Raw genomic sequence first — 26,157 nt, 5'->3', positions numbered from 1 at the left:
TGATATATAAGACCCTGGCGGGTGGCGCATTTCGTCTTTCCACCCAGAAGTGTAATGTTAGTTTGTATGGGCATGACCTTTAAATGAGGTTTTCACTTTCAGCCGAAAGGTCAAGTACAGCGGTAGCAATTTAAAGCAGAAGATATTTATATGTCAGGACTTCTATCACAAGTCCAACTAATAAGGGGTTTATCCCTCATTGGGGGCAGTGGGAGAGGCCATGGCCATTATTGTTTTGTGTCCCAGTGGGCAGCTGTGTATCCAGATACAGGCTTAAATTGTACGGCCGTTTCCTGCTTTTTGCAAACAACTGTTGCAGACGTGTTAGGCATCATTTATGTACGTTAGAGATATCATGGGCCAACAGGAAAAAGCTTGGAGAAGCAACAAGACAAAAGAAAATGTCAGGTGATGGCTAACAAAGGTCAAGTAGTTGTTTTCAGGCTAATTAATAATTCTGTACTTAAGACTGACAGGCATCAGGATGCACAGTTAGCCGCAAGTGCATAAAGAAATGGCTGGCTAACAACTATCGTTTAATTGGCAATAATTTCCTTGCTTTTTGGTTTTCATTTGTAATGGAAAGGATTACATGTAAATATGGTTGTAAGAACATCCTGCTGTACTCTGGACAGACTTTGGGTTCTTTCTGGCCCATTCTTTACAAGTTTAACTAACTGGTTATCCTGTATCAACGAAGAATCTGAAAACCTCATATTGGCATAATCTAAAACTGTACATAAATCAGGTCACTGTATTTAGCTTTCTGGGCTGTTGGGGGCCACAAAGGTCATATGGAGTGTACTGGCTTTGGAGAAATCCCTTGTGCACAAGGATTCGTAGGAATAAAATTGTTCAGTGTAAGTCTCTTGAAAGTGGGATGGTTTCGTCCCTGAGAACAAGCTGCGTCTGAGTTATACTACGTGCAAGTTATAGCAAGATTTTAAGGCAGCTAATTGCATAATTACTTTCTGTCTCTGTTTCTTTAAGCCGGTAACTTATCCTTTAATTGACATTTGATAGCAGTGTGAGCAGCCACTGCAGTATTTGGCAACCAGTGACTCACTCTACAATAAAGGTGGAAGTAAAATTCACATTCTGTCTATCTGCCATCACAGAGGTCTTGGAATAATGGCAGCCAGAGGTCCGATGCTTTCCTCGAGCTTGCCATTCAGCCGGGCCTGTCAGCAAGTTTGACGCCATCGTTGGGCCTCTAAATCTACTTTCCACTTCATGCCAGCAACTTCCTCTTTTATAACGTGCACAGCAAAAAAATAATCTTTGGCAAAAAGAGCATGAACTTTAATCGGCTGCAGAAATCTACTTGAGAAGGATTTTCACATGTGGCTCTCTCTTTTTTTTTTTTTTTACATTTCGTCTTGATGGCCTTACATAGACAGACTTGTTGGCTTGCTGCATGTCAGCAAGTGCCATTAGCACACTTGCTGAATGATGATGTCACTGTGAACAGACCCATAGACTCTTCATAGCAATGCAATGGCATTCTGAACACCCTGCCTAGATAAGTAGTCCAAGGGGCAGTTGCAGAGTTTGCATAGATATGTGGTAATCGAATTGTTTTTGGAAAGGAGTGGGCAACAATTGTATGATGAATATGAGTAGCTGTGGGGGATGAATATTGCAAAATCACTGTGAAATGCGAATAAGCAGGAAGCACAGCGAGGGGAATTTATAAATGGAGCAGACAAAATCTGCAGCAGATGTGCGTGACAACCAATCAGCTTCTACAGGTGAAACTCGAATAATTAGAATATCGTGCAAAGTTCATTTATTTCACTAATGCAACTTAAAAGGTGAAACTAATATATGAGATAGACTCATTACATGCAAAGCAAGATAATTCAAGCCGTGATTTGTCATAATTGTGATGATTATGGCTTACAGCTCATGAAAACCCCAAATCCACAATCTCAGAAAATTAGAATATTACATGCAATCAATAAAACAAGGATTGTACATAGAACAATATCGGACCTCTGAAAAGTACAAGCATGCATATGTACTCAGTACTTGGTTTGGGCCCCTTTTGCAGCAATTACTGCAATTACTTTTGCATGATATTCTAATTATTTGAGTTTGACCTGTATTTTTCATTTTCAATTCTTAACTGAACAGACTGAAGAGAGAAGCGACTATGGTTACTATGGGAAACTACTCCAGATTTTGTCTGCTCCAGTTTTGATAACTTCCCCTCAGTGTGTTTATGTAAGGAGCAAACATGTATAACTGCAAATTATTAAAGTGACACTAAACTCAGAAGTAAAATCTTAAAAATGCATTCACATACCTTAACTTTAACAAAATGTATCTTACTTGTGCATCACTCGGCTGTAGATCCTCAAATCATCTCTGAATTGGTGATGGCACTGTCCTTCCTTCTGGAGGGGGGCTACTTTTGTCCCCCTTGGTCCCTGTGTGTGCTGTAAAGTAGCCACCGCTCCAAGCTCACTCCCATGACAGACTATAACTTCAATACAAATTAGTAAACTATACATGAGATTGTAGTCCATCAGAGGAGTGAGCTTGGAGTGGTGGCTACAGCACACACAGGGACCATGGGGAACAAAAGTAGCCCCCCTCCAGATTGAAGGACAGTGTCTGCACCAATTCAGAGATGATTTGAGGATCTACAACTGAGTGATACACAAATAAGATACATTTTTGTTAATAGTTCAGGTACTTGTATGTATTTTTAAGATTTAACTCCCGAGTTTAGTGTCACTTTAAAACATTTTTAACCCCTTAGTGACCGAGGCCTTTTTCCCCCCATTTTTTGTTTACATCTTATAATCCACATTTTAGGCCTGAAAATTACTTAAAACCCCTAAACATTATATATTTTCTGGAAGCCAAGACCCTATAGAATAAAATGGTGGCAGTTGCAAATTTGTATATTGCTCGATATTAGCGCAACTCCTTATCAAACCCCAAAATTGAATGATAAATGCACTTAAATGCCCCAAAACACAATAAATCACCAATTTTTCTTAAATAAAATATAAAAGATGAGGTTTCAACGAGTAAATAGATACCCAACATCCCCAGGTTAAAAATTGTGTGCGTCCACGCAACTGCAGCAGAATTCAGTACCCTAAAAAGTCCATAAATAATGCTTTAAAAGCTCCCAGAGGTCATCAGTTTAGAGATACGTGTAAATATCGGCCCGAGTATATCGGCTCTCGCTCGTGCGTGGTGATACCCAACATGTGTAGCACGGTTGTTTTCATACGTAGGCGCACCCGACGTGTGTTTACGTGAAGAAGCGCGTGCTCGCGGGGGCTGTTTAAACATTTTTAGCATTTTTCATGTATTTTATTTAATATTAATTTTAAAAACAGTTTTTTATTATTTTTTAACTGTAATTTATTTGCTATCACAATGGTGGGGCTTACAAGCCCCCCATGTGATAGCATAATGGCAGTGACAGGTCCTCTTTAAGGTGATACTGGGGGTCCAAAAGACCTCCAGTGTCACCTTTACACTCTAGATAAGCTATTGAAGTGCAGTTCGCACTTCAATAGCTTATAGCTGGGCTTCAGACGCCCAGCACTGACAGCTGTGGGACTGGAAGTGATGTAATCTGCATCGCTTGTGGTCCCATAGTACAGGGAAGTGATCGGTGAATGGACGTTCGCTGATCACCTCCCAAGCTTCCCACCCCAACACCAGAGAAGCCAGTCCCGGGCCGTAGGAGGGGCAGCGGAGCCCGGGAGAGACGGCGGGGGTGTCAGGCGGGGGGGCCTGTTTACCGGCCTGTAAAAGCGATATGGCGGCAGCAGAGCCACCATAATCGCTTTGTAAAGCCGACAGTCGACTTTACAAAGTTAATCAGAGTCCCAGCGGCATAAGCCTCCGGGAGTCTGTTTAAACGGGCCCGATGCCAGTGACGTGCTATGGACATCATTAAGGGGTTAAAACATTTAGGACCCAGTTATACCTCAGTGTTTAGAAATGTGTGTGTTATTAGAAAGTTTTTATGTGTGCCATGCATTCTGATAGTGTTTTAAGATGTGTTTTCACTATGCACTTCTCAAAGAGAGGAAACTTCCTGTGCAGGAAAACTGCAGTAAGCATTTTTTTTTTAATGCACCACAGGTGAAAACTATTTTAAAATAAAATGTATCTCTTAAAATTAAATGCTTGATGTGCTCTAGTGCAGTTAAGTAAAATAAAGCATGCCTAAGGTACAGAAGTCCCAAAGACACTTTGACAAGATTGCAGAAGTTATTGTTCTCACATGTACCTAAAATGTAAATATCAATAGATTCCCTTCACAGAGGTGTACTCAAAATGCAAAAAATAAATGATAACAAAATTTAGCATCTATGCAATAAAAAGATAATTGTGTGTATCATGGCTGCCAGGGATATGAAAATCATTGTTAAAAAATGTATGTGTTGTTTCAGCAAAGTGTCCCTGAAACCACAAACGACATACAGATGTTGTGTACGACTAGCGCTAGTTGTATTGTACATGATTTTTACAGCATGATCCTAAGTGTGCAAACTGCAATAACCAATAACAGACAACCATATTTCATCATTCTGATACCAGTGAAGGTACCGCGTTTTCTAGATGGATGTATGGTTAAAGCCAAACCTTTATAAAAAATGGATTAGGGAATGGTTATAACTAGGGATGCACCGATACTAGTATCGATATCGGTGCCGATAACGAGTATTTGGGCGAGTACTCGTACTCGCCCAAAAGCTCCAATGCCTAGCCCGATACTTCCTGTATCAGGAAGCCGGGCAGCGCGTCATTACACGCTGCCCGGGTTCCTGACTGGCCAGGAAGCGGCTCCATGCTCTCTCGTCACTTCCTGGCCAACCGGGCAGTGCGTCATGACATGCTGCCCAGCTTCCTGATTGGTCGGTAAGCCGGCCAATCAGGAAGCTTGTCGCCATGTAATGACGCAGTGCCCGGCATTCTGATTGGCCGGGAAGCCGGCGTCATGCTCCCTCGTCATCTCATGACGATGGGGTTGGCCTCCCGGCCAATCGGAGAGCAGGGCGCCGCGTCATTACGCGGCACCCGGCTTCCATGATTGGCCAGCAAGACAGCTCCGGCTGGGTGCTGGAGAGGCCCCCGGGGGTGACAAGCTGGACATGCTGAGGTAAAAGGGGACAGACTTTCTCGTTAATCGGGAAGCCGGGTGGCGAGTCTATACACGCTGCCCAGCTAATCAGGAAGCCAGGTGGCGAGTCATTACACGCCACCTGGCTTCCTGAATAGGACTTTCGGTACTCGGTAATTGGTATCGGCGAGTACCGAAAAAAAATTATCGATACTCGAACTCGGTACCAAAATACCGTTATCGGTGTATCCCTAGTTATAACGCCTTTCAGCTTTTTTTTTCCATTTGTCTACCACTGGGAAGATTCCTCTTCCTTTCTTGCTCTATAGGCACACCAGAAAGTGAAAGAATTTCCCTTCAAAGTGAGGAAAAATCCCATTAGGCCGTTGTCACTGCAAGAAGTGTTCCCATTGGAAGCTTTCCTCTCTATTCCTGTTTTGGTGACAACTCAGTATTTCGGATTTCCTATCACTCTCAGTCCCAGTGACAGCAGTGTTCACAACAATGAGAGAGGGTGGATTTCCTAAACAGGGACATGGACAGCAATAAAAAATGGGTTCTATCACCTCATCACTCTACCCAGAACCAAAAAAAAAAGTTTTGGCTTTATGTGCACTTTAACTTTGCACCCTGTAATCAGATAAACTAGTTCATTTTCTATTAATATTCGTAATCTGTATTCTGACTGATTCTTTACCATTGAAGAAAATGTGCTGAGAAGAAGCCTTACCTAAAGTCACACAGAACTTAGAAGCAGGTTGTACGTATTAGAATCTGATCTTTTTGATTGTCCAGTAAGAGTGCAGCTATACAATTTGGTAGGCCCTCATACTGCACATTTGTTGGCATTAGGGATGCACCGATACCATTTATGATACCAGTGCCGATACTTGGCATTTTCATGAGAACTACCAGGGTTGCAGAGGTTGCGGCTTCTTCTGTACTTGTACCGAGTACGGTACTTGGTATCGTTGCATCCCTAGTTGGCATATGTGATGGAGATAGTATTGTTAGCTTGATACCCAGGTTGTCAGCTTTAAGCACCCACTTCAAACCCCGGCATTTACTGGGCCACTGTTTTATTACTCTGCAAACGTTGAGTACATTTCTAAATGCAGAGTGATTTTGCGTGAGCTTTGTTTGGGCTTATGTGACAGTTCTTTAGATTGGAAGCTTCATGACCAAGGATTGTGCAAATGAAGACTGTGTTTTTTATAAGTAGCAAAATCAATAGCCTAATCCACAGCAAAATAGCCTGGCAGTTTCCCTTGATATCTGGAGCCCTGCATTTAATCTTTATTGCCTTTACCCCTGTTACAGATAGCAGATAAGAACTGGCTGGCACACCTAGTTTGCCCTTTTTGTGTTCAGAACACATTTCTTCTTTGCTGGAGAACTTTCCCATGATGCTTGTCATAAACGGGAACAATCTATTCTTATATACTATTGCTTCCGGTTTAGTCCTTTAGGCTTCTCTGCTATGGAGTACTTACCTGCGGACATATGTGATTGACTAATTGTGCAGTGTGTTCTGTGTATAGTGGCCATATAGCGTATCAAAAATCTGTAACACCTGACTGGAAACACCATGGCACTTCATATGAATGTATACCATTACAATAAACTTCTCTTATAAGGTAAAAAAGCCTAAAAAAAGAAAACTAATGCACCAGGACATCTAAGGCCTGGTAAGCTGCAATCAGGAGCATCTCCATAATGAGCCAGACTCATTGGGGGGGTGGGAGGTTTGGGGCGGTAGCACGGGCGACTAACAGCAAACCAAACCCCCCCACTGGCTGACAGCTTGGCTGCCCACCACCTCCAGCCCAGACCGCATTAACCCACCACTCCCCCCTTCTCCTGGCCGCCTTAGGCGACGAATAAGGTAGGAACGGCCCTGGCTGTAATATGTAACATTTTTGTTCTTGGGTTTAGATACATTTTAATAACTAGGATTTGTAAAACAAAACATAAAAGTGTTAAAAAGATCCTGCAAGATGTGAAGATAGAAAACATGCTATAGATCATAATGAAAGTATATAGAAACATTTATATTTTTCATTTATGATGCTGCGTTATGATCTGCTTTGGTTTGATTTAAATGTCTCATTGCTCAGTAGTTAGAAACCATAGACAAATATTCTACATTGAGATGGGGGCCCGCTGGCCGCTGGGTACCGATCCGGCGCTGGGACTGTGCTGGGCCCCCTAGAGGCCCTGATGCGCCCGCACCGCCTGCACCGGCGGTAGTTCCGCCACTGCTTAGGGTAACGGGAGGACACAAACTAGCGTCCTCCCGTCACCCTAAGCTCAGTATACCGCGAGCTACAGCTCGCGGTATCCTGAGACGCCGCAGCCGGAGTGGATCCCGACATCGATCTCGAGATCCACCCAGCTGCGTGAGTCACAGCTGGCTATGCCTATCTAGAGGCAGAGCCAGCTGTACCCGCCCCCTCCCCCGTCCGTTCCACCAGTCAGTGCTGGCAGATCGGAGCGGGGAGGGGGGAATCCATCCCCTCCCCTGTCACGGCAGAGAGCCGTGACAGGATCGAGAAGTGAGCGAACGCCGACATGTGTTCGCTCACCTCCCGATCTACTGAGCCGACCTGTGACAGTCTCATTGTCACAGGTCGGCTAGAACTATGAGGTGAGTGAAAAGCACTCGCCTCATAGTTCTCCTTTAACCAGAATTATTGTCTCTTTATAAATTGGATGCTGACAGATTTGGCAGAATTATACTGTCTTATTGATGAGCTGCTGCATGTTAAAGTGCTCTTTTATAATTTTGCTTTAGGCCTTTCCCTACTGGCAATGTTTATTTAATGGCAGAAGAGAAAAGCTGCCAACAAGCCGGCTCAGTTAAATTAAGGGTGCTAATTACAGGCTCAGCTGGAGGTGTAGGTTAGCCACCGTTCACATCCACAGAGCTCTGGAAAGTTCCTTCTACTTGTCTGGTGCTGGAATTGCTGGCACACTGTAAACCTGAAAATATTTAGTCTGGTGTACTTCTTGGTTTGCTGTTAGTGTCTTGGTGGCAAAATAAACAAATTGATTTACTGTAGACTTCTGATGTCTCTTTTTACAAGGGTAGTCCCTGTAAACTCTGATACTGGATGACACACATCGAGTCTGTGGAGGGCAAAAGTCACCTCTACAGACTTGATGGCTACGTGAGCAATTACTGGGCTCCAATATGGACTCATGACATGACACATGACATACATAGTCAGCGAATGGCCCCTGTGCATATTTGTAAGGTATTTTAAGGGTAAAGGGTTTAGTAAAAACATTTTCCATACCTTTTGTCTTTTTTTTTTTCATGTGCACATGAAGTCTAGATGCATTATTTAGATTCATCATTAATAATTATTAGTAGTTGCATATTGCATTTGTACATGCCATTAACAGGTTTTATGCTGCTGTGGAAAAGGCCGCCCTAGATTCTTCTGATGCCCGCCCCCATTTCCCCCCCCACACCTCCATGTGTCCTGGGCTCACCTGCCACTCGTGGGTGTACCAGGATGTCCATAAAGGGTGTTGGAAGGAGAGAAGTAGGAGATCCGGGTATATCTATTTGCTGATGTCACCTGGGTGAACCCCGAAGCACTCAGCTCTGAGCACTACCAGGTTAAGAGCTGTCAAACCCCAGCCTCTCTGGCCAGGGAAGAAGCTGATCAAGCATAGTCTGTGGTCAATCAGCTTCAACAGAGCAGATCGAGCACAAAGAACCTGTCATCTGCACTATGTTATTACATCTTGTGATAGCAATAAAGTTAAGTAACCAAACGTTTAACAAATCAAGTTTAAAGTGACATTAAACCCTCAGATTTTTTAACATAAACCAATACTGTAATGTGCGCCTTACTGTAATCCATGGTTGTTTGCCTTCTCTTTGCTGCTCTTGCTTTTAAATCCTCATGTCTTCTCATGCTGTGGGAGAACTTCCCTTTGCAGCTGAGTGGCTCTTCCTGTAGTGCTGGCTCAGGTTGCAGACCTACACACAGACACCATGTAGCCATTCCAGAGACAAGGCAGTCTGCTGCAAAACAGAAGTTCTGCCCAGCATGAGAACAGATACAGATTTAAAAGGAAGAGCAGCAAAGAGAAGGGAAACAACCATGGATTACAGTAAGGCGCACATTACAGTATTGTTTTATGCTCTAAAATCTGAGGGTTTATTGTCACTTTAACAAAACAAGTTAAAAACATTTTTTCACCACATAAATGCACACACAGATACAAACGCGTGCATCGGCTGCACAAGCATCCGAAAACAACAATAGCCATACCTATTGGGTATCACCGAGCGTCCAGGAGTGAAAGCAATAACTCTAAAGCCATCATTTATTGTGACATTTGTCTTGTAATGGGCTTTCAAAGCGTAACATATGAACATGTTTTGGGTACCATTTCACGGGAGCGCACAATTCTGACGCTTGACATATTTGGTATCTGTTATTCAAAACAACTTAATCTTTTATATTTTACCCAAAAAATTTTCAAGCCCTGCTCATTTGGTTATAGGGCTGTATGACCGAGTAATTGTCAGTCAAACTATCATGTCACTGACAACTGAAAATGTCCTGGTAAAGGAGTATATACAGGATATTTATCCATATACAGGTTGGTACCCAAGTGGTTAGGTAATCTTCAGGCCTAAAATGTGCATTTTAACATGCACTGGTAAAAGAATGGCTCCAGCAGCAAATGGGTTAAAGCTGCGGATTTTAAAACTATTGAATATGATTTGGGAAAATTACGTTAACATGTTACATCTTACATGGGATTTTAGCGGTTTTTGAGTTTTAATTATTTAATTAAATGACTTTAATAATGTTATATTGCTTTGGTGTGCAAAGGCCAACTCTGACCCTCGGTCACTAACAGGCCTGACCTAGTTCCTGTTGTTTTTGTGAAGTTGAAAGGACCTCATGACTACTTAAAGCAAAGTGGGCGCAAAGATGAAAAGGGCAGGAAGCTGGTAGTGAGTTTAGAAAATCTACTTCCTTTGACCATGATGCATGGTGACATTGTGATACCGACTGAAAACAGCCCCTAGTGCGCTGTGATGGATTATGACACTCAGCGGCACTTCGAGTAGGGTTAGCCAAAATTCAGCCCTACAGCCGTGGTAAAACTACAGATTCCATTAGGCATTGCAAGAGTCTTATCAGCCACAGACATGACTTCCAGAGGCAGATTCATGGTGAGATTTGTAGCTTCACCACAGCCAGAGGGCCGAAGCTTGGCTACCCCTGACTTAGAGGAAATTAGTGACTACCGTGCTCCTACATTGTCCGTGCAGAGGTCAAAACAAGCTGATTATAGCGCAAGCCTTATCTCTCCATCTCTGCACTAACCGCAGCTAACAAGATGGCCACAGTGAATATTTCAAGTGTTACGGGTGATGGAAAATATTTACAGATTTTGCACTTTAATGGGCCAGCTCCGATTTTCAGAATGGTGCATGATTGTTTTTGTCTCAGGTTTCAAAGAAATGTGAATGCAGGCCGGTTTACTGGATCTAATGGGCTTTCCCCATGTGACCCCGGTGACCAGTCAGCCTCAAGAACTCTGTTTCAAAAGCAGAAGGTGTTAAAAACTCACTGCACAATTTTCTGCTTACTGAGCAAACTGATGCTGAGACAATTTCCCTAACATATCAGGCCTCTCTAGGAGAAAAGTATTGAGTGTAGTAGAGATATGCAACGGGGTAGCCACGTTTTTTCCAGACAAGAATTTGTCAGTTCTGTAACCACAGGGTCACAAAGGGCTTCTGTGACTTGGTTAGCCACAACTCCTGGATATAGTTTCTAACTTCTAAACATAGAACTACACATGCTCATGAGCAATTTGTAGATGCATATTTGTGTTGAAATGTTAATGTTCCGTATCTGTTATTGTATATATCTTGCCCTGGGCACTTTCTGCATGTACTTTGCATGTTCTTCCTGTGCTTGCATGAGTTTCCTTCCACACTCAGGACCCGTTCACACCAGATGCAGTGTGTTCCGGCCCGATTCTAGCCAGAACGCACTGCTTCGCATTGCGGCAAGCTCACTTTTTTCTGGGGCAGGAGGGGGCGTGGCTGGCCATTGAAGTGAATGGCACTGTAGCCCCCTCCTGGCCGCATGGGATCGCAAGGCACATTATGCCTGCGGTCCGGTCCAATCAAAATAGTGCTTGCCGCATTTTGATCGGACCGCACAGGCATAATGTGCCTTGCAATCCCGTGTGGCCGATCGCATTGCGGCTGGAGGGCGTGGCTACGGTGCCATTTACTTCAATGGCCCGTCACACACCCTCCTGCCCCACAAAAAAAGTGAGGCAGTGTGTTCTGGCTAGAATCGGAACGCACTGCATCTGGTGTGAACAGGCCCTTAATCAGGGGTGGACAAAGGAAGTCTGTTCTACTCAGAAGCCAGCAGGATTTTTTTAGAAGCCAGCTCCATTGAGAAATCCTCAAAACTTGTCCGCCAGCTGTCATTTTTAAGGAGCATGGGCTACCTGGCTCCTGGGATTTGTCCAGCCCTGGGGTAAAGTGTGTGGGGATCTAAAACTCCCAAGTGCAGCCGTCTATGACAGACTCTGATAACACTCCGTTGAGTGGCTAATGGATCTCTGGTACGCATTTCAGGCATGGAGTCAAAGAAGAATAAGGCTAGAAGTGCACATAAAGTTTGACAATGCTGACATGGTAATAGGAAGGGAAAAAGGAGACATACAGGGGGTGATTTACTAACCTAAGCACACGCACGCACTAGGTGCGTGTGATTTTTACACAGCAAAACGTATTTATCAACCAAAAAGTCTCTAAAAGCATATTTCCACTAATGTCATATATGGAAAAACCATGCACATGATGCATATATAATGCTGCTTCACAGTTTAGACAAAAATGGTTAGCTCATGCATTTACATTCCTGCGTTCATCAACGCAAGCAACACAACATAGAGCTCATTTACACAACATCACCTTGCAATTCATGCAGGGCTTTGCTGGGTGTGTACACACTACAAAGGTGTTTAGATTCCACCCATAGATCATGCTGGGAGGGAACACACTACAGAGGTGTATACTTGTTCGTGGCGTGTTTATAAGGTTAGTAAATCAACCCCACAGAGTCACTTCTGTTACAAAAAGCTTAAAGTAGTATTCAACTCTCAAACTTGTTTTAATAATGAATCCAGATCAAACAAATACACATTGCCCAGAAAAGTATTTCTCTACATTTTTGCCCAAACACTTACATTCATCATGTTCCCAAACAGGGTCAACTTTCCCTGCTTGCGTTCCTTGAACTTCCTGTCCAATAGAAGGTCACAAGGGCAGCAATGTCTCCAGCAGCTGTCCATCTACTTACTTGGAGAAGGAAAGAGTAGGGAGCAGGAGAGAGGGGAACTGATTGTTGTGCTGTGCCTGTGTGTTTGTGGAGACACACACAGCTTACTAGCACACACAAGGGTGGCTCCATAGGACCCTGCAAGGGAAAGGAGCCACCCTAAAACAGGATATCAAGACCAGTGCTCAGAGAACCAGATGATTCTGCAGGGAGCTAAAACTTTTAAACATCAAGAAACAGCATCCATTGTACGTGATTTAATCAGGATTCGAGAGTAGCTTAAAAACATTTTGACTTTAAGTGTCAGCATTTTTCTTTTTCTTATTTTTGAACAGGAGTTTAAGGGTAAGTTAATTTTCCCATGTAATTTAAGAAAATTGAATTACCTGCTCAAATCTATCCCCCTTGACCCTCCGCCCCTTATACCTACCTTTCTGGCGAACGGTCCTTCTCCACCGCTGGTACCGGTGTACTTTCCCAAATTACTTGGGAAAGTGAACTTACCGTTTAATTACACTTTAAATGCATGGTCCAAATGTGGATTTTCAGTCGGAAGCCCAGTTGTCTGTTGCACTGTTGTATCTGGTTGTTTGCCTGATTTGATGTGAAAATACTGAAGGATGACCGGGGGTGTCAAAAGTATGTGTTTTGCCTAAAATGTTTATCACCAAACGGCTGTCCCTTTTCCCATCTCAAAGAGTTGTGAGGAATGGCCATATAACCATAGTGATTGTTAGCGTGTTATTGTTTTATCAGTAGACTGTATGGTGGTTATTTATTTATTTTTATGAGCAAACCTAAAGAAAAAATATTTACTTTGTCATGTAAATATTATATATTTCATATGAATATGTTATCTTTTATGGAGGCAGCTACACAGATCTGTATAACCCATCACAGTGACTCATCCCTTCTGGGATGAGTCAGTCCCAAGTTTAAATCCTCTGTCATGTTTAAAATGTTTTGCAAAGGAAATTCTGTATGAAAATAGTAACAACAGATATTCAATAAAACAAAGAGCAGCATAAAAAAACACCTTCCTCTTTCATGCAGTGATGATGAAAAGGGAAGGAGGCTTTTGTAGTCCAAATCAGGAGAACGAGCAGCCAGGGGTGACAATGCTGCTCCTTTATATATACAGTGCAGCATGTGAGCGATGTCAGTGCAGTTAGTGTGTTACTGGCAGGATCAACGGGTGAATATAGAGGGGGGAAAAAAGCCTGGAAAAAGGAAACTAATGCAGCCACCACATCTAGGGACTGATAAGCTGCAATATACTGCATTACATTTTTTGAGGGGGTAAATAAAATAAACCCCAGACCATTATAGTTTCCCTTGAGAAACACAAAGATATGATGCTCTTGTTGTAATTCATACTTTGCGTCGAGACAAATTGTTTTCTTTTCACAAAACAAAATGATGACATGTAAAAAGGAGCTGTTAACTGTAATTATGAGGGAAGCACTCCATGCTACCTTCATCTTCGCAAGCCATGTGTTGGTACCAATAACGTCTACTTTAAAGAAGAACTCCAGTAATTAAAAAAAACTTACCCTTGCAATGGGCCCAGCCGCGCACTGCAAGGGCTAACTGCTCATTTTGTCTTGGGGACTCAAATAAAGCAGATATACTTACCTGATGATTGGTCCTGCTGGGCTGCTTGATCGGTCCCCCCAGCTTCTTCTTCCCAAGGCTCTGGTGTTCTGGACTGCTGATGCCATCACTTGATCCTCGGTCCCGCAGTGGTTGGCTCTCACATCTGTCTCCCTCCACTCTGGCTGTGGAATGTCCCTCGGGGTCCTCACGTCCAGTGCAAATCAATGGATCTGCATTAGATGTGGTCTTTAGACCGCCAGAGCCCAGGGAAGAAGAGGCTGTAGGGACTGATCTAGCAGCCCGGCGGGACCGAGCATCACGTGAGCATATCTGCTTTATTTGACTCCCCTATCCAAAAGGAGCACTTATCCCTTGCAGCGCGCGAGTAGCCCCACTGCAAGGGTACGTTTTTAAACTTCCTGGAGTTCATCTTTAACAATAAAGAAAGAACTCTATGCTACCTAAATCTTCACAAGTCATGTGTTGGTGCCCATAATTTCGACTTTAATTATGAGGGAACAACTCCATGCTACATACTGTACATCTTCACAAGCCATGTGCCGGTGCCCATAACTTCTACTACAGTACACTTACTAATGGTAAAGATCATAAGGGCAGGAAATAGGTGTATTGCATTTTGGGAGCTGATATTTTTTTGTATAGGGTCAGACCAGCTCAGATATGACCTGCGGAGGAGAAGGTGGCATGGCTACATAAAGGAACAAAAAAAATAATATCTCTGCTCATGTACCTGCCAAAACCATGTGGATAAAATGCACAAGTATTCTTTTCTTCCCGTTATGACAGTAAAGTTATTGTATATGGTCATATCACATGCAGCAGTGCTCAGCAGAGTCTTTAGCATTTTAATTTTTTATTTTTCTTGAACCCTTTATAGATTTAGATTATATGTGTTGTAGTTCAAATAACACGCTTCTTTTCTCTGTGTACTTTACTGCTCTTGGGTCACTTTGGATTGCCCTTTCACCTATATACTTGCCTATTTAAGGGAAATTGGTCATGGCAACAAAAGCTGTGTGCAAAGAGTGTATTTAGAATAACCGCGAGAGATGTTCCAAAACCAAAGCTCGTATCAGTCTGAGAATAGCAGCTTCTATCAAAGATTTCTGGTCTTATACTTTGTTATAGAGTCCTTTTTAAACAGCAGTGCAAAGGGCAATGACCTTATAGCAAATCTAACACATTTTACCTTTTGTTCATTTTAAGCTGGTTGTATGCGATCAGTTACTGCACGGTGCTCTTTGCCAGAGCTAATGTCGGATATTTTATTAAATCAATTGCTGGCCAGAATGAGCGAAGCACGCTTTCACTATCGATTCCTCACATGCGCAGTGTATTTGTTATCACTTCTGTCACGTCTGTGACAGGAGCCAGCGCTATAGAGGAGGCATCAGCTTATGCAGCTCTGCTCCCTCCGGTGCCGCCTCGCTTCCTCGAGCGCTGGCTTCGTTGGCACCGCTGATTCTCTCCTGCCTCTCCCGCGGCTCTTCAAGTTCCACCTTATGCCACCACCGGCCCTGGGAATGGTAACAACTAGGTCTTATTTTCGGGGTAGGTCTTATATTTTAGCAATTCCCAAGAATAGTAGGCCTTATTTTCGGGGTAGGTCTTATTTTCGGGGGAAACAGGGTATATATGCACGACGCTTTTGCCTCTTGCCCAGACTGACCCCTCCCCACACCCTACATTTACACAAACATAGCCCAGATTTAAGCTATCAAGTGTGTGGAGCACTTCTTCTGTGTTTACCCCAAATTGTAAAATCAATAACACCTTAGAAAGTATTATTTTACTGAAAGAGTGGTTGATGCTTGGAACAGAGCTCTGGCAGAGGTAGTGAGTGAGTCAACAGTGAATTAACATGCTTGGGAGAAACATAGATCTATACTCAGACAAAAAGGATAAAACAAACAAACAAAAATAAAACAAAGGGGCAGACTCGATAGACCACTTGGACTTTTTCTGCCATCATTCTGCCTCTTCTATGTTTCTGTGTTTTTATAAATATTTGTACTTGCATTGCAAAGATTTCAAATAAAATATATATAAATCTGTCTCATGATCCCATCACATGCTCTTTATGTTGTGATGTTCAAAGAAAGCACAACTCTGTCCTCATTCTAAGATCTCCGAGATGGGGGTCCACTGAAAAGAAAATAGATTTATGTATTCCCTGACCAATGAGTTAAAATTAAAACTCTGGTCTAAACGAAAGCATCTATAGTGTTTTAATGGTAGAGCTGTTTGGAACACCAAATATTACCTATAAACAATATTATCTTACTTTCTGAAGCTAATGCGTGACAAATATGAACTCCAAGGGCAGACAGAATAATTTGAGGCTTGTGCCTAAGATTAATGTGAGTCTATGGGAGCCATGCTGTGCTGGTACAGTACACTGACAGCTATGACCTGCAAAGAAAAGTGCCCACACATAGTACATAATTACTTTAACTCTTCCACATGTGTTATGACTGCAAAGGCACGGGAATCTCATTAACAGTAAGTGCTTTTTTTTTAATCATAGAAGTGTTTGAACTTTTCTAAACTTGTGTTGCATGGTCTGTAATGACAGCAGTCTTGCATTCACTGGGGTTGATTTACTAAAGGCAAATAGGCTGTTCTCTTTGCAAGGGAATTTGCTCTTTGCAGGGGAAGTTTCACTAAGCTTGGTGGGTGTGGTTAAATTTCCCTTTGCAAAGAATACCCAATCATGTGCAAGGAATTGTTTTTTTTTGTTTTTTTTTAAACAGTATTTTTGCTGGCACATGATTAGGTGACATGGAAGTCATGAGAGCTTCACTCATTTACTAAAAAGTCTATCTTCCTTATATTGTAAAGCGCTGCACAAACTGTTGGCGCTATATAAATCCTGTATAATAATAATAATAATAAACCAGCATTTCCCAACCTTTGTCTAGTCATGGCACCCTTTAAAAGTATGCAACATGTCGGGGCACCTGAGTCTAAAATGTAAAAACTCTAAATGATGTGAGGTCCCTCTAAAGTCCATACCAGACCCTTGTCCAAGATAAGAGGCCAGGTATGGTTTTTAAAGGGGGAATCCTAAGCAAAAACTTAAAGTGGGGTTCACATTCTGCTTCACATTAGAGTCCCCCCTTTCACATCAGAGTTCTGCTTTACATCAAGAGCCCTCCTTCTTATTAGGAGCCCCTCTCGCGCTAAAAGCACCTCTTTAGATTAGAGTCATTGGGCATGGCGATCTGAAAATTTCAAGGCACCTCCTAAGAAGCCAGAAGGCACCCTGGCTCCCTGGTTGAGAAAGGTTGCACCAAACTAAGGGGAAACTTCCCATGCATAGGGATAGACAGCCATAGGTAGTTTTTTTTTGTACAGGTAGCATGAGTCCAAACTATGGTTTAGGTTTTAAACTGACCACTATACACGTTATTCCAACATCAGAAGAAAAATTTGAATTTCCAGCAATGCCAACTTAGGTGGCTGGTCCACAGTAATAAAACAACACATCAAAATAAATCCAAGTCTGGTGGTAACTGCACATCAAACTTCACTTTATAGCAGATGTCTGTGAAGGTTCTCATTCATCCAGGTCATGGTATATCTGTAACAAATAAGTCAAGGCAACTGGACTTGCTGTATTTTTCTTGAAGACATTTCACTGGTCATCCAACCAGCTTTCTCAATTCAGAACAGCTTTCTCAATTCAATTCTGAATTGAGAAAGCTGGTTGGATGACCAGTGAAATGTCTTCAAGAAAAATACAGCATGTCCAGTTGCCTTGACTTATTTTTTACAGATATACTTTCTAGCAGGATTGACTCATATTTTTTTTCCAATTGAATTCAATAAGAAAAATGTGTGAATCTTGGGTGGAAGTTGTGTGAATTTTGGACAAAAACCTTTATAAATAGACCCCAAAGTGTTTTGATAGATGTAATTAGGAGAACCTTCATGACTCCACTCTGGTCCTTTTTTTCTTTTTTAAATGGGCATTGGCAAGTTAAACGTGAAGATACGTTGGAGGTTACGAAGTGCACCTGTGTAACAGGAGCGTGTTATGTACGCTGCTTCTGCTGAAGGGCATTGTACCTTTTGTTTCATAAATGATGCTAGAATAATTTCAACTAAATTACTGAAACAAGAATTATATATTGATAAATGTTTTAGAACCCAGACAATTAGCCATGAAACCATACTGGCATGAATAATGTGTGTAAGTGCATGTCATTGATAAAGACACAGACAGACCTTTATCTGTTTCAGAATATTTAGTCATACTTGAGCAAAGCCAAAATCTGTCACGCTCTTTAGACTTGGACAAGATTTCTTCCGAGCAGGCTTTACTCTCATTGATGAGAAGCATGAACCACACTGCTGCCAAAATTAAATCATGAATAAATAATTAGCTGTTCAGCTAGTTAGCTTTTTTTTGTAACGGCCTGTATTCTTCAGATGCACTTGAAATGAATGCATTTGTGTACATTGCCTTGCATTTTTTTAGAGGCAGCTCATTGCATTGCGTATTTTTTAAAGCTGAACTCAAGGCAGATATAGAAGACAAAAGCTAATGCAGTTCTGTATTTATTAAAACATCAACAAATGTATTTTTAATGCAAGTAGTGTAAGTACTCGAATTTGGCCTGGTGCAGGCCGCAGTACAGCAGAGCACAGAATGGGAGAGGGAGAAGCAGCACAATAAGCCAGTCAGTGTTGCTGCAATGCTTATGTGCCAGCTAAGAGCATGCTGAGGAGAGGTGACAGCAGAGTGACAAATAAATGAATTCCTCAGTTTAAAGCTTCAGAGTCCAATCATTGGCTGGGGCAGAGACAAGACCTAGTTTTATAACCTAACAGCAGTAGAGAAAAAAAACAGGTCTCCTGGGAAGGAAATACAAATCCTTTGGAAGGTAACCCCCCACATGTATTTCTTCTGTATAGTTAGCCGTTTGCCTGGAGTTCAGCCAAATATTTATTCCTAGTTTTGGATTGAAAGGGGGACTATGAACCTCTTACAGTTTCCTATGCTGTATTGGCCTTACTGGGACCAATACTCTTCACTTCCTGTCATGACACGAATGTTGAATGGAAATCTCCCCTAAGAGGGGGGTGATCTCATGTTTGAAGGCTTCCCCCTCATCTCCTGTCCCGGTGGTTGCTGTAGAATTTCTGATTTCCCCCTTTGTGTCTTAGTGACTAGGTATGAGGAACTCAGGTTTGGACCTAAGGTTGCAAACGTGAACATTAGGTGTGCACACCTACAAAAATGTTGATTGCTCAATATATATTAGATATTGCAGCACATGCCAGAGTAAGAGTAGTAATTCTAGGGCCATTATTCACGGTTAACCCTTAATTTGTGTTCAAAGGCTTTTAAAGCATCGCTTACAGACAACTTTGGGCACACTTTATTTATTATTTTAGGTTTGTATGGGCACATGCAATTTTAAGGCTTGACATATGTGGTATCTATTAACTTGACACAACCTCACCATTTACATTTTACAAACAATATGGGAATTATATTGTGTGCACGAAAAAGAGATGAGTGTAATTTTAGAAATTGCAGTTACCACTAGTCTTACCTACAGGGTGTCTGGTTTTATAAAATATATCATGTTTTGAGGTTTTAAGTGCCTTATACGCATTTCAGTCAAGGTATTAAATGGATATGGCTGTGAAAGGGTTAAACCCTGAGCTGCGTACAGGGAGCACAGTGTACCTGCTTACTACTTCAGTTTTTCTCTAGGAACTGCTCTAGTGCAGTCTATTCCTCCCCGCTTCCTTCCTTCCTTATTTTTTTTCTTATTTGGTAATCTGAGAGCCCATGCATGGGATGCAGGTGAGCTGTGCCCAAACACGCCCTCTCATATACATACAGAAAGCCTGATAGAAAATGTCAGCACCAAGAAGTGTCACACTGACATTTAAAAATTCACGCTTGTCTTAAAAGTGTGAATACCACTGAAGTTAAAAGGAAGCACAGAGATAGAGAGAGAGGGAGAGAGAGAGAGAGGGAGGAAGCTACACAACAATGCATTAGGGTAGTACACTACCTGTGACCATTTAAAGCAATCTCTGGAATCTGGCTGCAGTGAATTAGAGAGAATCCAGAAGGTCATGCATGGAAAACCTGATTGTAGCATAGTTGCTTCTTAAAGTGAACCTGTGCCCAGACATATTCAGAACAAGGCGTACGAGCAATTCACCCCTGTAGCTATAGGCATGGTGGAGAGATTCACAATCAAACTTCACAACAAAGGCACTGAAATATGGGCTCTCTTCCCATTTACTTTCTTTGGAGAACACAAACTTGGCAGCCTCCCAGGCATCTAATGCAAATACATGGCAGGCTTGGAGTCTTTGTTGTGATCTTTGAGAACAAATTACTTCACAGTACACGCAGCTAGAGAAGTCAGTGAGGGGTTGTTTTAAAGCTTTTGTACTACTTGCTAAGAATATGCAAATAATTGTAATGCCTGTAGTCTAAGTACAGTAAACTATATGTAAATACTAACAGGGAACTTCTCTTATTTGCACCCTTTTGGTCTGGCAAATATAGAGTTGAAAGTATTTTTTATATCTGTTTCTAATGCAAAAATAAGCTTTTGGTTTTGTCAGAAATTCCAAGCTGTCTTGTGCTATCTGCCCATGTTATCTCAAACCATCTATTCAGTTCTTATCTTAGAACTACAGTTTAATTAGTGCCCTATGCTTTGAAGATGAAAACAGTGGTAGTGGTTGTGTAGTTTAGCATTAGAAAACTGGACAGGGCTGATACCACTTGGTCCAGAAAAATGCTGTGTGTTGTCAGCCCACATTAGGAAATTAACAGATCTATTAACAAAAGGGTGACGAGTTTGGAGAAGCCAGGAGACGTGAACAATCTAGGACAACATAGCTGGTTTGGAAAAATTCTTAAATTTCAGCTCACTTTCTAGTTCAACAATGTTGTCCTAGATTGTTCACTACTCTTGCCTTTTCCAAACTCATCACCCTTTTGTGAATAACCCTGTAAGAACTGAGTGCATTTCTGGTACATCAACGGGTATTTTTCTATACTTGTCTTCAAAGGGATAAAACATGGGGAATTGTGCACGTACTGCATATGGTTTGTTTGTTTTTTTAGTTTGCCTTGACATTTAAAGCTAATCTGTGGCCACACTCTTTGTATAGTTGTCTATATCCTCATTCAAGGTTTTACCTGCCTTCCAAATGAAAGACAGACAGCACTGACCCTTGCCTAGCAATGTGCATGCATTAAACACATTGCTTGGAAATAAAGCACCATGCATGGCCAACCAAAGATGCAACCCAATGTAATATATAAGTGTGAATCCAGATTTCTGTGCCTTTGCCTCCAGAGGTGACGTAAGAGCCATTTTTCTTTGCATTGAAACATTCCTTGGATCATGTTACTCACACGGTGCACTGCATAACCAGCCAGAATTAATAGCTAACATTGTATATGGAACACAGTGAGGGCTTGTTTAGCAGAAATGATCATTTGCCAACCTGGGAGGGCCAGAGAAGGAGTGAAAAATACGTTTTTTGTTATTTTTTCCTTCAGTAGAGTGGATTATATGTGATCTTTTGCTGCTAGAGGGCACCTGAAATCTTTTGGTACTGCAAGTACCTTAGCTTGTTGGTTCTCATTCAGTCAGTCATTTCAGTGTGAGGGACCATTGTTCCATTATTACTGTATGTTAGAGTGGAAGGACAGATTAAAAGTGAACACATGATCAATTTAAAACTTTAAAAAATAATCATCCAAAGAGAATATTCCTCCAGATAACGGCTATAACTCTTGTTAACTAGAAAAGCTTCTCTCAGTGACCCTCACTGATCTAGTTGCACTGTTACTGGGGTTTCACTTCTCAAAGTAGTATTAAATCCTCCCATTGTTTTGATAAGGAATGCATTCTAATGTGCTTAGTAAACAATCCATAGTATCATTTTATTCATATGTGGCCAAACACACTTAGTGGAGAGGCTGTACTGGGTCCCTCAGCGCAGCTTCCCCTGAACTTTGAGAAGTGTGAGCACTAATTATCAGGTAACAAGGGACAGCGCAAGCGCTAGCCCCCAGAATGGAGGAAGGAGCAAAAGTGTGCCTTGCTGTGGGGCTGTGTGTTTGTATGGATGCACATAGTGTACAGCAAACAGCTCCCAGACAGGAGTGCTCTGTCAGGAACTGGGTCTGAACCCAGCGCCTCTGCTGTAGCTGGCGGTGGTTCTACCTGCTGAGCCACCTAAGAACTCTGGATAGCTCCTTGCCTGATCTCCTGTGTATCCTCAGTTATACCTAATCAGATGCTGAACTCTGACCTCCTTGCTCCTCCCTTGAACTTCCTATTTAAGCCATGCCTCTGCACTTCCTCTTTGCCAGATTATTGTGCTCCTGCCTTGATCTTGCTTCCTGCTCCCTCTGTGCTACAATCTACTACTACTGCTTCCTGTGTACCGACCCTTGGCTGCTGATTCACTGACTACTCTCACCGTCTACTCCTACATACCAGATACCTTTGGCTCCTGACCTCGGCTTGTTCGCTGACTATGCTTCTGCCTGCTCCTCCACTACTACCCGCTGCTTGTGTACCAAACCCGGCCTGTTATACTACAAACTGCCTGCTGCTTCAGCTGCTGGACTCTGAGCCTGATCCCAGATTGTGACACGCCCACACAAAAGGTGGCTCTATTGGACCATGCTGTCATGATCCAGGATCAGGCTCAGAGTCCAGTAGCTGAAACAGCAGGCAAAATCATGGTATAACAGGCAGAGTTTGGTACACAAGCAGACGGTAGTAGTATAGGAGCAGGCAGAAGTGTAGTCAGCGAACAAGCTGAGGTCAGTAGTCAAAGGTATCGAGTATGAATCGGAAGACGATGAGAGTAGTCAGTGAATCAGCAGCCAAAGGTCGGTACACGGGTAGCAGTATGAGAGGATTGTATCACAGAAGGAGCAAGGAAGCAATATATTAGCAGGAGCACAATAATCTGGCAAACAGGAAGTATCAGAGTGGCTCAGCAGGTAGAGCCATCGCCAGACACAGCAGAGGCCCTGGGTTCAGATCCGGATCCTGACACCTGTGATGTCAAGGAGGCACCTTAGAACTGGAAAGCAGGGACAGCAGTAAGGGGACACTGGACAACTGAAGGAAAGACAAGGTTGGGGACAGGAAGAGAAGTAGTAAGTCTACTACTCAACATCTGAAATTGGCCAGAAAAAAGGGAGCTGCCCTTCCAATGAAACAAGGGGGTGGCAGTTGATGGGGCTTAAACATAAAGTCAGGGAAAGCCAAGCCCCAGTAAGAAAATGAAACCAAGAGATGGGCACAGAAAAAGCTTTGCTGGCTGAAATTGGTAATAGTGTATGCCAGTGTTTCCCAACATTTTTTCTGTAAAGTCAAAAATGTAAAAAATGACACATCCTTATCCTAGATAGGGGTTTGGTATGGGTTTAAAGAAGGGACCCCATGCAAAAAAATGATGTAGAGTTCCCCCTTTTACATCAGAGTCTTCCTTTCACATTACGAGCCCCCCGCCCCCTTCACATCAGGACCCTCCTTCACTACCTTATAATTGTCACCACAGTGTGGCTGTGGTAGCATGGCAGAGGCCAAGATGTGGAGCACGTCTGGACGGAGGCAGACTTCTGTACTCTTCTGAATGCTCAGGGAGGTCCTGGATGCAGCCCACCCTGGATTTGCATCATGTATTTTCATGGTGCTGGTAGCTAGCTCTCCTGCATCATGGAAATGCATGACACTGTGTTAAAATGTGTTGGCCCATAGTACCTGTCTAGCAGAAAATGCTGTCCCCATGACATAAAGTCATGCATAGCTTAGTCCCTTCAGGGGCTGCTGTGAGTTGCTCTCTGCACAACTAATGGATAAGATCAGGCCAAGGTTATCCTAGAAGTCATTTAATTCTGCACACACTCCAGACGCTCCATATGTGTACAGATCAGTTATGGGAAATCTGGAGGAGTGGGTGGGACTGGAAAAAGAGAATAATCATGGCAATTGGAAGGAAAGTGTTTTAAATATATAATGAATAATTTGCTTAACACATAGCTAAACAACAATGTAAACTTTCACTTTAAAGGGAACTATAGTGTATTTTAGGTGAGCACAGATTTTAGTTAGTGTTGCAGTAGCTGATTTATAGTAAATCTGCAGCTGTTATAATATTAACTAAAATGTGTAGATTGGCCACTGGAGGGAGCAAGCACTCTATTTGCACTCAATTTGCCTGCATTGCTTTCAATATGTCAGCCGACTCAAAGATTTTCATACAACACAGCTTGCATTAAACAGAATAGAAACAGCTTTTACTGCATCACGAGAGCTAAACATTTTCAGATGCACGCAGCTGTGATATTCCGAGGAAGGCTGGTGCCTACACTGTATGTAGGTCCTATTTTTTTTTTCTTGACACTTTTACATAAGACTAGTAGAGGGATGGGGATTATATGAGGGGTTCTTTTTTCACAGAAATATTTGCCTGGTTAGCCCTTGGATTGTGGTATATGTTAATTGTACTTACCAATTTATCTTAATTGAGGTTATTTTGTTCATATAGCCAGTTTTGATGCAGGTAGTGCCCAGTCCTAATCTACACAGAATTGTCATTGCTCATTAGCTTTAGATTTACCCTTTTATTGGAACACATTCACTTCCATGATCTATAGTTAGACATTTGTCAACAAAGGATCAATCTGCTAATGATCAAAATTCTCTCCTGGATGGACTCAAGTTTCAGCAGGTGGTTTGTGCAGTTCCTTGGAAGGAGATAAAGAAGAGGTTTCATTTCCCATTTTTAAAAAAAGGGAAACATCAGGAAGGAAACAGATGAACCTCAGTTTGAAGCCCTAAATACAAGCGATTTAGGATGGAGTTTTGTTATTCCTTAAGAAACCTATTAATGAAGGGTGTGTTCATGCTGATGATAGACTTGAAGGACATGTACCTGCATGTTCCTATTTTGGAATCATCTTAACGATTCCTAATATTGGCCGTAAAATTACCAAGGTGTAAGAACCCTACAGCATGTGGTCCTTCCTTTAGCTCTGTAATCAGCCCTTTAAATCTTCACAAAGATTATAGCAGAAAGCCCTACTTCCGCTGAGGGAGAAGGGAATCTAGAGTTCCCTATGTGGATGACCTGGTAGTATTTGTATATTCAGGAATATACAATTGATGAAGGATGCAAAAGTAGTGATGGACCACCTACAGAACCTAGGCTAGATTATCAATACAGAAAAGGTGAAACTACTCCCAAGCCAGAAAGTTTTTTGGGGGTACATAGTAGACCCCATAAACCAGAAAATGTTCCTACCTTTGAAAAAAGCTTTCAAAACTACACCAAGCAATACCATCTTTGTTAACTGTAGAAGCCACATCTCTGCCTTACCTTATGAAGGTAGTGACACCTTTCATTCCAGCAGTATGGTGGGAGCTAAACCACTCCAGACCACTGCAAAATTTCAAGCTGGCAAACTGAAATGAAGAACAGGAAACACTGTAATGCTTCAACAGATCCAGAAGACTAGGTGGAAAGAGACCACAGACCTAATGCAAGGAAGATCAAGGCATCCAACTGACCCAGTGAGAATTACAACAGACGCTAGTACATGGAGATAGGGATCCCACTCAGGACTCGCAGTCCAAAGGGAATACAACTGAGACTGCACAAACAAATCCTCAAACATGAGTGAACTGAGGGTGGTAAAAGATCGGATAATTTTGGTTAGGTAAACATTCTCTTTACCCCATACTTAAGGTAGCGACATCTTAATGTGTGCGGGAAAACATATGTTTCCCCTCTTGGCAGTGCACCTGAAGGGTACGTTTAATTTTCTACCAGATTTCCTTGGCAGGAAAGATTTAACATAGTCAGGGTGGGAACGGAAACAGCACACCTTCAGGCAGATAGCAGACAGGTGGGAAATGCCTGACATTCACCTATGTGTTATAAAAGAGAACAAGAAGGTAAACAAGTCTTTTTTACTGTACGGACAGAAGCCTAGGCCTAGGCACATTCTCCCAGCCTTGGACTTTTCCACTGGCCCTTGCCTTTCTTCCCTTTTCTCTGATATCCAAGGTAATCTAGGAAAAA

At 42.3% G+C, this 26,157-nt stretch overlaps 1 protein-coding gene across 1 annotated transcript in view; it reads left to right on the top strand.

Moving 5' to 3' along the window:
* GNAS (GNAS complex locus) overlaps window positions 1–26,157 on the top strand; it is a 125,818-nt gene that overhangs the window by 474 nt on the left and 99,187 nt on the right. The gene's annotated exons all lie outside the window — the stretch shown is intronic.

This window comes from Nanorana parkeri, unplaced genomic scaffold (assembly GCF_000935625.1).
Source record: "Nanorana parkeri isolate BGI_ZX_2015 unplaced genomic scaffold, ASM93562v1 scaffold50, whole genome shotgun sequence".
NCBI classification, from domain to species: Eukaryota; Metazoa; Chordata; class Amphibia; order Anura; family Dicroglossidae; genus Nanorana; species Nanorana parkeri.
This window is presented reverse-complemented; position numbering and strand designations above follow the sequence as displayed.